This window comes from Rutidosis leptorrhynchoides, chromosome 2, assembly GCF_046630445.1.
Source record: "Rutidosis leptorrhynchoides isolate AG116_Rl617_1_P2 chromosome 2, CSIRO_AGI_Rlap_v1, whole genome shotgun sequence".
Lineage (NCBI taxonomy): Eukaryota > Viridiplantae > Streptophyta > Magnoliopsida > Asterales > Asteraceae > Rutidosis > Rutidosis leptorrhynchoides.
This window is the reverse complement of record NC_092334.1, coordinates 400,368,144-400,380,840: the sequence shown is the minus strand read 5'-3', so window position 1 is coordinate 400,380,840 and position 12,697 is coordinate 400,368,144.

The following is a 12,697-nucleotide window of genomic DNA, read 5'->3' as shown; positions in this document are numbered from 1 at the left end:
ACGCGAGTGGAAAACCCGCTTCCCGACACTTTTAAACGTAACCAATTTCACAATATGTCATATTAAGTAAAACTAAGATGTTTCCACCATAAAAACAAGTTTTACGACACTGGGCCCACAATGACCCGTTTTACAAATAATGTAGCGATTTCGACCCATTCATCTCTTTAGACGGATTAGGACTCCACAACCCAACCCGATACCAAGAGCATAATCCCGGGGACTACCAAAAACCCCCATCCGCGTACAATTATCCGAAAGCTACTCCATCAAGCCCAACCGCTCCTGCACGTCTAGTCTAACAACTAGCTAGCATCATTAACACAATACCTGTAAAAAGGTAAACAACGAGAGGGGTAAGCATAAAGCTTAGTGAATGCAATAATTATACACATACATATATAATATACCTACTTGCAAACACTTACTCACATACCGCATACATGCTAGCAACACAATTAGCTTATCATCACAATTACAAGCTATAACCTCCAATAATCAAGCTAGCATATCAAAAGCATATATAATATGAACAAATATAATATGCTTACGCTACAACACAAATAACCATGGTTAACCAATAGTACAAGGGAACGACGCTCGCGAAAATGCCATCGGTGTTCATAACATCCGTTAGGGCACTTAACACCTCGCACCTCTAACCCCTAGGGTGGCACCTTAACACCTCTGCACATCACCCTGAGTGGCATCTTAACACCTCGATGCAACACTCATTATTTTACGGAGTGGTGTCTTAACACCTCGACACTACACTCCTAGGTGGCATCTTAACACCTCGATGCTACACCCGAGTGGCATCTTAACACCTCGATGCTACACTCTTCACGTGAAACATGGTGTCTTAGCACCTCGACACTACACATTCCACGCTACAACAAATAGATACATTATATACCTACACATATAATTATTCCACTCACCTCGAATTGCCCGCACAAGTCATAAACGTAAATCGCCTCCAAAAGCAACCGAGCAAACCTTTTACCTATAATACGCATATAGATATACAAACAATCAACATACATTCTCTACGAGAGAGTTCGACTTCAACACCCTTAACTAAGGGTTTACACCTATCACCACAAACCGCCCATTTAGACACATAAAGTGGACTTCACCAATTACCACTACGGGTGGTAATTCCGACCCATCCAACAAGTACAATTTAATCAAAATTATATTTGACACCATTTAAACCAATCTAGGTCTTAACCAAAATTGCTTATCATCCAATTAATCCAAAATTAAAGTCATTACCAAATTTGACCCATCTAAGTCAACCCATTTTGACATAAGTTCCAAAAACATCTTTAATCACTAACGGCTAGTGACTAACTTTCCAAAATACCATTTAACACTTGAATCAAACATTTATATACTTGGTTCATCAAATCTTGACCCATAACTTAGTTTGACACCGAATCAAGCTTACTTGACCCAAAATACCCATTCGACCCATTTTGACCTAGATTAGGGTTTACACCCAAAAATCAAGTCAACACAAGTGTTATAAGGTTTAACTAACACATGCAAGGTCCAAACTAACAATTCCATCAATTGAAACCCTAAGTCACCAATTCGGGTTTACATACATGAATCTTCCCCAAAAACCCCCAAACTTCACAATAAATGGGTTATAACTCTAACTAGCACAAACTTTAACTCAAACAATAATCTTAACAAAGAAATTCGGATTTAGAGCTTACCAACACTACCACCACGTAGCCGTGAACGAGTGAACAACTTTAACTCTTGAGACCCGACCCGAATCACACTTCTTCTTCTCCAAATCCCCAACTCTCTCTCGCTAGAACCTCTCTCTCTCACTAGGGTTTGATGAGAGTGTTTGAGGAGGTGAAATGGGGATAAGAATGAGAGTGGATCAGTTTTAATGGCTCAAAACTGACCCCCAAGTGAAAAGACTAAAATACCCTCTTTTAAAACCTTTAAAATACAGCTGCTGGCCTGTCAGGCACTTTGGACGGCGTCCAAAATGGCCGGACGGCGTCCCACCCTTCATTCTTGGACGGCGTCCCAAAGTCTGGACGGAGTCCCAATGAACTGAGCCTGAAACTGAACTTGTTTTGGTCGTAACTTTCAAACCGTAGTTCCGTTTTTGATGAACCAAATATCGTTGGAAACGTAATGAGATTTACTATCCAATGGTAAGGTTTTAGAACATCAACTCCAACTTTATTTGGGATCCAAATATACACTTACATGCTTCGTATTTCGAATGTCGTTCGAAATAACACGTAACTGAAAACGGGTGTTACAGCTTTGCAGTTCTTTCATCTCGCTAGGTGCGAGTCTATAAGGAGCACGAGCTATTGGTGTAGCTCCTGGTATAAGATCTATTTGAAATTCAACAGATCGATGTGGAGGTAGTCCCGGTAATTCTTTCGGAAATATATCGGGAAATTCTTTTGCGACGGGAACATCATTAATGCTATTTTCTTCAGTTTATACTTTCTCGACGTGTGCTAGAACAGCATAGCAACCTTTTCTTATTAGTTTTTGTGCCTTCAAATTACTAATAAGATGTAGCTTCATGTTGCCCTTTTCTCCGTACACCATTAAGGGTTCTCCTTCTTCTCGTACAATGCGAATTGCATTTTTATAACATACGGTCTCTGCTTTCACCTTCTTCAGCCAGTCCATGCCAACTATTACATCAAAACTCCCTAACTCTACTGGTATCAAATCAATCTTAAATATTTCGCTACCCAGTTTAATTTCTCGATTCCGGCATATATTATCTGCTGAAATTAATTTACCGTTTGCTAATTCGAGTAAAAATTTACTATCCAACGGCGTCAATGGACAACTTAATTTAGCACAAAAATCTCTACTCATATAGCTTCTATCCGCACCCGAATCAAATAAAACGTAAGCAGATTTATTGTCAATAAGAAACGTACCCGTAACAAGCTCCGGGTCTTCCTGTGCCTCTGCCGCATTAATATTGAAAACTCTTCCGCGTCTTTGTCCATTCGTGTTCTCCTGGTTTGGGCAATTTCTAATAATGTGGCCCGGTTTTCCACATTTATAACGAACTACATTGGCATAACTTGCTCCGACACTACTTGCTCCGCCATTACTCGTTCCGACACCATTTGTTCCTTTCGTTCTGTTAACCCCTGGTCCATAGACCTCACACTTCACCGCGCTATGACCATTTCTTTTACACTTGTTGCAAAATTTGGTGCAGAACCCCGAGTGATACTTTTCACACCTTTGGCATAGCTGCTTCTGATTGTTGTTGTTGTTGTTGCGGTTGTTATTATTGTTGGGATGATTGTTGTAGTTGCTGCTGTTGTTGTTGTTGTTGTTGTTGGGCCGTTTGTTGTAGTTGCGATTGATGTTGCGATTGTTGGGATAATTGTTGCGATTATTATTGTAATTGCTGTTGTTGTTGTATTGGTGATTCTTATCACCATTTTCCTCCCACTTTCTTTTGACTTGCTTCACATTGGCCTCTTCAGCCATCTGTTCTTTAATTCTTTCCTCAATCTGGTTCACTAGTTTGTGAGCCATTCTACATGCCTGTTGTATGGAGGCGGGCTCGTGTGAACTTATATCTTCTTGGATTCTTTCCGGTAATCCTTTCACAAACGCGTCGATCTTCTCTTCCTCATCTTCGAACGCTCCCGGACACAATAGGCACAATTCTGTGAATCGTCTTTCGTATGTGGTAATATCAAATCCTTGGGTTCGTAACCCTCTAAGTTCTGTCTTGAGCTTATTGACCTCGGTTCTGGGACGGTACTTCTCGTTCATCAAGTGCTTGAATGCTGACCACGGTAGTGCGTACGCATCATCTTGTCCCACTTGCTCTAGATAGGTATTCCACCATGTTAACACAGAACCTGTGAAGGTATGCGTAGCGTACTTCACTTTGTCCTCTTCAGTACACTTACTTATGGCAAACACCGATTCGACCTTCTCGGTCCACCGTTTCAATCTGATCGGTCCTTCGGTTCCATCAAATTCCAAAGGTTTGCAGGCAGTGAATTCTTTGTAGGTGCATCCTACACAATTTTCTGTACTGCTAGATCCAAGGTTATTGTTGGTATGTAGCGCAGCCTGTACTGCGGCTATGTTTGAAGCTAGAAAAGTACGGAATTCCTCTTCATTCATATTCACGGTGTGTCGAGTAGTCGGTGCCATTTCCTTCAAAATAGTCAAATGGAACAAGTTAATCATACAGAATATTAAGAGTAGTTAATAGTATTTCGTAGCATAATATGAACTCATTTATAAAAGCTTTTTCTTCATATTAGCGTTTTATAAGTTTAAATTCGGGTAGTACCTACCCGTTAAGTTCATACTTAGTAGCTAATATACAATTCAACTACTACAATTCTATATGAAAAACTGATTATAATAATATTTTGCGTTCAAACTTTTATACAATATTTTACAAACTTACAATACCGCTTATTTTACATAAAGCATGAAATATAGCACACAATAACTTTGATACAAGATAGTTGTGAAGATAATTCTAGCTAGTACACAAGTCGTTCAGCAAAGGCAATAAAGACACGTAATTCATACGTCCAGAAACAAGTCATGCATTCTGGTTTTACTAGGACTACTTCCCATCCTTAGTCTTGTGGAACATAACCGTTATGGCCGTTGATAAGACAGCGTGTTGTAACGTCGTCAAAGGGACGAGGGTTACGTGATGACCAACAGTCTCGTAATAACCTAAAAACCTCATTTCTTACCCCAATTACCGACTCCGTCACTTGTGGGAACGTTTTGTTTAATAGTTGTAGCCCGATGTTCTTTTTCTCACTTTGGTGAGAAGCGAACATTACTAACCCGTAAGCATAGCATGCTTCTTTATGTTGCATGTTAGCCGCTTTTTCTAAATCATGAAGTCCTATATTCGGATACATTGAGTCAAAATAATTTCTTAACCCGTTGCGTAAAATAGCATTTGGGTTCCCCGCAATATATGCGTCAAAGTAAACACATCGTAACTTATGGGTTTCCCAATGTGATATCCCCCATCTTTCAAACAAAAGTCTCTTATAAACCAAGACATTCTTGGAACGTTCTTCGAATGTCTTACAAACTGATTTCGCCGTAAAAAGTTGTGCCGAAGAATTCTGACCGACTCTAGACAAGATTTCATCAATCATGTCTCCGGGTAGGTCTCTTAAAATATTGGGTTGTCTATCCATTTTGTGTTTTTATACTGTAAAATAGACAAGAGTTAGATTCATAAAAAAAATACTTATTAATACAAGCAATTTTTACATATATCATAAAGCATAAGCACACTATATTACATATATTACACCACACTAATACAACTATCTTATTCCGACTCGCTCGGTTCTTCTTCTTCGGTTTTGGTTCGTTTTGCCAAGTTTCTAGGGATATATGATGTTCCCCTAATACGAGCTGTCATTTTCCACAACGGTTTAGAAAAACCTGGTGGTTTAGAAGTTCCCGGGTCATTGTTACAACTTAAGGGCTTCGGGGGTTGACGATACATATAAAGTTCATCGGGGTTGGAATTAGATTTCTCTATTTTTATGCCCTTTCCCTTATTATTTTCTTTTGCCTTTTTAAATTCAGTTGGGGTAATTTCTATAACATCATCGGAATTCTCGTCGGAATCCGATTCATCGGAGAATTGGTAATCCTCCCAATATTTTGCTTCCTTGGCGGAAACACCATTGACCATAATTAACCTTGGTCGGTTGGTTGAGGATTTTCTTTTACTTAACCGTTTTATTATTTCCCCCACCGGTTCTATTTCCTCCTCCGGTTCCTCCTCTTCCGGTTCTGATTCTTCTTCCGGTTCTGATTCTTCTTCCGGTTCTTCTTCGGGAACTTGTGAATCAGTCCAATATATATTCGACTCTTCGTTATTATTAGGTGAGTCAATGGGATTTGTGCTAGAGGTAGACATCTATCACACAATATCAAACATGTTAAGAGATTAATATATCAAATAATATATACATGTTAATAATATATAGTTTCCAACAAAAATGTTAAGCAATCATTTTTAAAGAAAACACGGTCGAAGTCCAGACTCACTAATGCATCCTAACAAACTCGATAAGACACACTAATGCAAATTTTCTGTTTCTCTAAGACCAACGCTCGGATACCAACTGAAATGTCCCGTTCTTATTGATTAAAAACGTTCCATATTAATTGATTTCGTTGCGAGGTTTTGACCTCTATATGAGACGTTTTTCAAAGACTGCATTAATTTTTAAAACAAACCATAACCTTTATTTCATAAATAAAGGTTCAAAATACTTTACGTAGATTATCAAATAATGATAATCTAAAATATCCTGTTTACACACGACCATTACATAATAGTTTACAATACAAATATGTTACATCGAAATCAGTTTCTTGAATGCAGTTTTTACACAATATCATACAAACATGGACTCCAAATCTTGTCCTTATTTTAATATGCAACAGCGGAAGCTCTTAGTATTCACCTGAGAATAAACATGCTTTAAACGTCAACAAAAATGTTGGTGAGTTATAGGTTTAACCTATATATATCAAATCGTAACAATAGACCACAAGATTTCATATTTCAATACACATCCCATACATAGAGATAAAAATCGTTCATATGGTGAACACCTGGTAACCGACATTAACAAGATGCATATATAAGAATATCCCCATCATTCCGAGACACCCTTCGGATATGATATAAATTTCGAAGTACTAAAGCATCCGGTACTTTGGATGGGGTTTGTTAGGCCCAATAGATCTATCTTTAGGATTCGCGTCAATTAGGGTGTCTGTTCCCTAATTCTTAGATTACCAGACTTAATAAAAAGGGGCATATTCGATTTCGATAATTCAACCATAGAATGTAGTTTCACGTACTTGTGTCTATTTTGTAAATCATTTATAAAACCGGCATGTATTCTCATCCCAAAAATATTAGATTTTAAAAGTGGGACTATAACTCACTTTCACAGATTTTTACTTCGTCGGAAAGTAAGACTTGGCCACTGGTTGATTCACGAACCTATAACAATATATACATATATATCAAAGTATGTTCAAAATATATTTACAACACTTTTAATATATTTTGATGTTTTAAGTTTATTAAGTCAGCTGTCCTCGTTAGTAACCTACAACTAGTTGTCCACAGTTAGATGTACAGAAATAAATCGATAAATATTATCTTGAATCAATCCACGACCTAGTGTATACGTATCTCAGTATTGATCACAACTCAAACTATATATATTTTGGAATCAACCTCAACCCTGTATAGCTAACTCCAACATTCACATATAGAGTGTCTATGGTTGTTCCGAAATATATATAGATGTGTCGACATGATAGGTCAAAACATTGTATACGTGTATATGGTATCTCAAGATTACATAATATACAATACAAGTTGATTAAGTTATGGTTGGAATAGATTTGTTACCAATTTTCACGTAGCTAAAATGAGAAAAATTATCCAATCTTGTTTTACCCATAACTTCTTCATTTTAAATCCGTTTTTAGTGAATCAAATTGCTATGGTTTCATATTGAACTCTATTTTATGAATCTAAACAGAAAAAGTATAGGCTTATAGTCGGAAAAATAAGTTACAAGTCATTTTTGTAAAGGTAGTCATTTCAGTCGAAAGAACGACGTCTAGATGACCATTTTAGAAAACATACTTCCACTTTGAGTTTAACCATAATTTTTGGATATAGTTTCATGTTCATAATAAAAATCATTTTCCCAGAATAACAACTTTTAAATCGAAGTTTATCATAGTTTTTAATTAACTAACCCAAAACAGCCCGCGGTGTTACTACGACGGCGTAAATCCGGTTTTACGGTGTTTTTCGTGTTTTCAGGTTTTAAATCATTAAGTTAGCATATCATATAGATATAGAACATGTGTTTAGTTGATTTTAAAAGTAAAGTTAGAAGGATTAACTTTTATTTGCGAACAAGTTTAGAATTAACTAAACTATGTTCTAGTGATTACAAGTTTAAACCTTAGAATAAGATAGCTTTATATGTATGAATCGAATGATGTTATGAACATCATTACTACCTCAAGTTCCTTGGATAAACCTACTGGAAATGAGAAAAATAGATCTAGCTTCAAAGGATCCTTGGATGGCTTGAAAGTTCTTGAAGCAGAATCATGACACGAAAACAATTTCAAGTAAGATTTTCACTCAAAATAAGATTGTTATAGTTATAGAAATTGAATTAAAGTTTGAATATGATTATTACCTTGTATTATAAAGATAACCTACTGTAAGTAACAAAGGTTTCTTGATCTTGGATGATTATTTGGAATGGATTTAGAAAACTTGGAAGTAAACTTGCAATCTTGGAAGTATTCTTGATTTTATGAAACTAGAACTTTTGGAATTTATGAAGAACACTTGGAACTTGAAGATAGAACTTGAGAGAGATCAATTAGATGAAGAAAATTGAAGAATGAAAGTGTTTGTAGGTGTTTTTGATCGTTGGTGTATGGATTAGATATAAAGGATATGTAATTTTGTTTTTATGTAAATAAGTCATGAATGATTACTCATATTTTTGTAATTTTATGAGATATTTCATGCTAGTTGCCAAATGATGGCTCCCACATGTGTTAGGTGACTCACATGGGCTGCTAAGAGCTGATAATTGAAGTGTATATACTAATAGTACATACATCTAAAAGCTGTGTATTGTACGAGTACGAATACGGGTGCATACGAGTAGAATTGTTGATGAAACTGAACGAGGATGTAATTGTAAGCATTTTTGTTAAGTAGAAGTATTTTGATAAGTGTCTTGAAGTCTTTCAAAAGTGTATGAATATATATTAAAACACTACATGTATATACATTTTAACTGAGTCGTTAAGTCATCGTTAGTCGTTACATGTAAACGTTGTTTTGAAACTTTTAGGTTAACGATCTTGTTGAATGTTGTTAACCCATTGTTTATTATAACAAATGAGATGTTAAATTGTTATATTATCATGATATTATGATATATAATATATCTTAGTATGATATATATACAGTTAAATGTCGTTACAACGATAATCGTTACATATATGTCTCGTTTCGAAATCATTAAGTTAGTAGTCTTATTTTTACATATGTATTTCATTGTTAATACACTTAATAATATATTTACTTATAATTTAACATAATTAACCAAGTGTATCAATATCTTAATATGATTCATATGTACCTAGTAAGACGTTGTTATAACGATAATCGTTATATATATCGTTTTCGAGTTTCTTAAATTAATAGTCTCATTTTTATGTATATAACTCATTGTTAAAATACCTAATGAGATACATACTTATAATAAATTCATGTTAACTATATATATAACCATATATATGTCATCGTATAGTTTTTACAAGTTTTAACGTTCGTGAATCACCGATCAACTTGGGTGGTCAATTGTCTATATGAAACCTATTTCAATTAATCAAGTCTTAACAAGTTTGATTGCTTAACATGTTGGAAACACTTAATCATGTAAATAACAATTTCATTTAATATATATATATATATATATATAAACATGGAAAAGTTCGGGTCACTACAAAATGGGCACGAAAAGAAAGTGTGTTCATGAGAATCTGGGATTAAGTTACATAGAGAGCAAATGATAATATCACCTTGCCTAATTTCCCAGGCCTTCAATTTGTCTCGAGTCTTTAGCATTTCTCCCATAAGAAGCCAAAGAATGAAAGCATGCCTAGGAATACATTGGGAGAACCAAACCACTGAAAACCATGGGACTTTATTTGCACGTGGGCGAATGTACTCCCAGACCTGTTGGATGGAATAATCACATTTTGCATCATAAATATCTCTCCACTTCACAATATCAATATTATTCGATAAAACAGGAGGCGCCAAATTATTTAGAATTGTGAATCTCTCAACCCACTCAGCCGGCCAAATAAACGCTCCATTATTAATAATGTCAGCGACTGAATCAGATAAATGCATGCCAGCTTGAGTAATATTTCTACGACGAACAACATAAATAAGAGGTCCCAAATCAGACCACTCATCGAACCAAGCAGATGTACATACGCCATTTCCAACCTCATGCAGAAAACGTCCGCGTAAGACATCACGCATGCTTAAAAGTTTACGACAACCCCAACTCGCATTCGTAGGAATCGAGACATCCCAAAAATTACTATTTCTAAGCCAATATGAATGAACCCACCTCACCCAAATAGACTCCTTATGAGAAAGGATACTCCAAATATGAGTCGTTAAAAGGACAATATTCCAATACTTCAAACGCCGAATGCCCAAACCTCCTTCCTCTTTAGGCTTGCATACATCATCCCATTTAACTTTAGCTTCACCTTTCTTCATGCTGTCCTGGCACCATAAGAACCCTCTCATCAAGCATTCAATTTCTTTAATAATAGCACTAGGAAGCAAGAACACAGAATGCCAGTAAATTTGCATTGAAGAAAGAACAGAACTTATTAATTGCACCCAACCTGCAAACGAAAGAAACTTGTTTTGCCAACTATTAATTTTACTCTTTACCTGATCAACAAGAACTTTACAATCAGTATAGAATAGTCTTGATGCAATTAAAGGCACACCCAAATATTTAATGGGAAGAGATCCTTCCTCAAAAGGCAACAAAATAAGAATCTGCTCTTTAATGTGAGACGTAACATTTGCAAAAAAAGCAGTGCTTTTCGGCAAACTTGGCATTAAACCGGACCAACTTTTGAATTCCTCCAAAGCCGAGCCGATGACTTGAACTGAATTGATGTTAGCATGTGAGAAAACAAATAAATCATCTGCAAAACAAAGGTTGATAATCTTCTGATCATCACACTTTGGGTGGTACCTAAAGCACTCATTATTAGCATTGCGAATTAGGAGAAGAGTAAGAACCTCCATAACCAAAGTGAAAAGATATGGAGACATCGGATCACCCTGTCGAAGACCACGCTTTCCTTTAAAAAAACCATGAAGCTCACCATTTATATTTATCAAGAAAGAAACTGATGACACGCAATTCATAATCCATCGGATCATTTTTGTGTGAAACCCAAATCGAGCTAGAATAGTCTTCAAAAACGACCAGTCCACGGTATCATAAGCCTTTTGAATATTCACCTTGAACGCACATCTAGGGGAACCCGCTGACAAATGATAGTTCCGCATTAATTCTTGAGTCAATAAAATATTATCAGATATACGCCGACCCGGAACAAATGCAGACTGGTTTTCACTAATGATATCATCCAAGCTGTCTTTAATTCGATTAGCGATAATCTTACTGATACATTTATATAAAGTATTGCAAAGCGCTATAGGACGATAATCATTAACCTTGCTAGGGGATTGAACCTTAGGTAACAAAGCAATAACAGTATGATTCAACTCCGAAAGCAACTGTCCATTACGGAAAAAATCTTGAACAGCATCAACAATCTCATCGCCAATAATATCCCAAGAAGACTTAAAGAACTCTTCCTCTTCCCATTTCCCCATTTTCCATCTGAAACTCTAATTTCGTTACGCTATTTGATCCAGCGACTACACGATGGTACCAAGCAATTCTAGACTTCGAGCTGTAATTCAAACTTCATCTACATTACGCAACTCATATCGCCGTTTCTTCACATGGGCAAACAAGGTAAAGCTAATTGTAGTTTATTTTATGTGACATTAAAATAAGAAGAATACTAATCGTAGTTTATAGTAGAATTATAGTTAAAACTAGTTTGTTAACCCTCGCTTCGCGGGGGGGCTCTGTTTTGTTGGCCATTCCTTGAAGTGGAGTGTTTCGCTAACTGCTTACTAAATTTGATAGGGAAAATGAGGTAGTTTGGGAGGTATTAGGGAACCTTTTTTTGTAAGTAAATTGAAAAAAGAAGATTGTTGGGTGAAAGAAGTAAAAAATAATTTGAGGGCAAAAGTAAAAAATAAAAAAAATGAAAAATAAAAAATAAAAAAAAAACTGTAGCGTGAATAATACCAGACAACTGTAGCGTGAATAGTGCTCGGAAACACTGTTCACGTGAATAGTAACCAAATAAAAAGTAAAAAAAAAGTGTAATGACGATTTTGCCACTGGTGCTATTTATAACTTTTGTGTAATAGTTAATATAGTAAAAACCAAAAAAAAAGTAAAAAAAAAGTGTAATGACGATTTTGCCACTGGTGCTATTCATAACTTTTGTGTAATAGTTAATATAGTAAATATTATTATGCTTATAAATTATCTTATAATACATTGAACCAAGTAACCTTTAAAATATTCTATGAATATGATTTAAAACAACATACAAGTAGGATGATTTTATCAATTTAAACTGTCATATTACAAATGTGTATCATTTTTGAGCTGGACCATGGGATAAATTATTTAGGGGCGGAAATTGACTTGCATTTATCGTAAGAGGAACAGCAAGCGTCGATTTATTGGCGATTTGACCGTCTCTTGGAGCCTATATTAAACTTCATGCATGTTTAAAACTCATGAAAATTTGATTCTACCATTTCATGGCGTCTCAGACCTTTTTTTAACCTACTTATTTGAACAGAGGTCCATTCAGAAGCAATCTCTATCCATAGGACATTGAGAGGAAGGATTTTATCTACTCTTAGGGTGTTTCACTTCGGGTGGAGAAATAACTT